A 2,703-nucleotide genomic window follows, 5' to 3' on the forward strand; every position below is an offset into this window, starting at 1 on the left:
AATGACCCTAGGGCGACACCGAGGACCGAGGACAAGGAGGGCGATGGTGTAGGGGACGCGCGTGCCGTCGAGGAGGTGGCGGCAGGCGGCGCCCAGCACGAGGGACACGCCAGCAAAGAGCATGGCGTCGTCGGGCTCGGCAGCGGTCGCCATCGGAAGGGAGAGGAAGCAGACTCGATATACTGTTGGTACTGCTTCCAGAAGAAGTGCCGTATTCCTGGGAGCACAATTGCTCTTTGTCACTGCAAATTGGACATAAGATAAAATGAACTTTTTAAATGTGTAGGGGTGAGGTTAATTTAGAAATACTGGGTTGACAACAATTCAAGTACAAATTTGCCTCCAAAAAACACATGTGACAATGCTGCCAATTTTCTGAGCAATCGCCATCGCATAATATTACAAACACACAAAGGCAATTCAATATTTATAGGAGTTCATGGAAAAATCATCCTTACACAACCCAACCCCTGCATAATTCAATATGTAGACGGCTGAAGAAAGCTAGGACTGTTATAGTTTCTCGGGATTTGAGCATCTATTTTCATGTAGTAGTCCAAGAAATAGAAAGAGCGACGCAATTCCGCATAACAAATTGGACAACTAGGTCACATCGGTATACATGAAATTACAAAAGTATCCCAAGTCAACAATGATATGCACTGAAGGGTTACTCAAATATGTCCGAGTTAAGACTTCTTCAGAGATTCCAAACTTTGAAGCATGTCATGAATTTCAAATTATATCATTTCGTAATTACCTAACAAGATGGCATTCCAAAACATTGGTGTATAGATAATCTGATATGCTTGTTTCCTGTACATGGATGGATCTAATCTGATATGCCACTACTTCAAGTATGATGGTGGGCTCTCCGTGGAATTGCTGGGGTTACTGTAGTTGGCGTGATCACTCTGAGTGGCAGAGAGCATGAAACATAAAGGCGAGTCGAGCGGATCGGTTAAGGATCCGGCCGAAGAACTGCTTGGTTGGCTACATCTGCATGAAGAAGGTGTCGAAAAGTTCGTATGCGAAGATGAGATCACAGACCCGTCGAGAAAGCCAAGTGGATAGCAATTGCTAAGGTACATACTACGCGAGGGTTTAGCACTAGCACGCTGTTCGTGGATATGAGCTCGGCGTGGAACCCGACAAAGTAAGTGATCTGGAGACATGTCGAGGAGAATTTATTCAGTCCAGTTTGATTGCCTAGGCAACTGGAACAAGGCGGTGATCATGGGACCATGGTTCTTCACAAATCAGGCGTTGCTTATGGAAGAATATGATGGCCTCATTAACCCTAGAACGGTGGTTCTGGATAAGACGGCGGTCTAGGCACAGCTTTCCGAGTGAGCCAATCATCAGAGGTGTGTGTAACCCATGGGGGAAATTTTGTAAGTCCATATCAAATTACCGGCAGGATTTGTTGGTGAGCTTGTGCGCATCAAATTACACACAAGTGGGACCATGCAGAAACACTAGGCTATGGGCTATGTTTCACTGTGGTGTGTACCCACGTCGGGATTTCAAGCCAAATAACACCCACATCGGCTAATATATCGTCGATATCTGTGAGGACTATATTTCTGCGAGGATATGCTAACCAATGCCGATATGACAGGCATATCGGCCTATATTTAGAAGCTTTGTGGCATGTCGAGTGTTATGGTTATGGCAGAACTGTGACCGAGGTCCTCGTCTCGAAGAACAGATTCATATCCTTTGGAATGCACCACACATGGCTTCCGCTCAGGTGTTGACAGGAGTGGCAAGTTCATTGCGTTCATCCAAAAGAACCCACCAAGGGAGAATAAGGGATACAGAGTGCAGAGACAGAAAAGCTATGCCAACAGCTGAGAAGGAGCGGTCCAGAGAAGGCAAGGATGCTGATGAGGAGACGAATACGGATGCACGGAATAAAGGCGTTTCTTCTGAAGAGAGTTGCTACAAAGAAAAAGGCTGTTGGTGGAGGAAAAACATGCAGCCTCACAAACTCACGGCCTCTGAATCTCACAGACAATGGGAGTGTTGCAAGTGACCTTGGATGAGTATTTTGCCTTTCCTATTCTATTGATCCTGTACAGAGTTGATTCAGAGGCTTCTCGTAATTTGATTGATTTATTTCTTCCTTTTCTACACGCGGAGGAAGAGCGCACTAGTTTCGAAGAAAATAAAAACAGGTTTACTCGACCACTTTTTACTTTTCAAAAAGAACACTATGCTATGCTCCGTTGCGCCATCCATCCATCCCAGCTAGCTATGGCATACAGTCGTCTGAACAATTTTCAAGTAAACCCGGAAGAACAACATTCGACTGCAAACAAACAGGACTCCGTCCATGAAATCATAATCCATCAATATAAAATTATAGAAACAGAGGATGAATAAGTGATTAGCCAACCAGAAATCGGGGAATGGGCAGTGGAAAACTTACCTCAAATCCGGCTGGCCGCAGCAGCTACACGCCTGCACGCTGCACACCGCCGGCCGCCGGGCAGGGTTGCTGCCGAGTGCGGATTGGGAGGCGGGCACCGGCTGGCAGGGGCGGGGCGGGCGAGGTGGCGCCCGGCGAGTGGGGCCGGCAGGGCGGCTCCTTGGCGTCTGGCGGCGCGGCAGGCGGCGAGCAGGCGAGATTGGGAGCGGTGGAGTCGTGATTCAGGAGGCAGTGGCACGCAGGCTGTCCGTACGTTACTGCGTTGTTTG

Source organism: Triticum dicoccoides, chromosome 7A, assembly GCF_002162155.2.
Source record: "Triticum dicoccoides isolate Atlit2015 ecotype Zavitan chromosome 7A, WEW_v2.0, whole genome shotgun sequence".
Lineage (NCBI taxonomy): Eukaryota > Viridiplantae > Streptophyta > Magnoliopsida > Poales > Poaceae > Triticum > Triticum dicoccoides.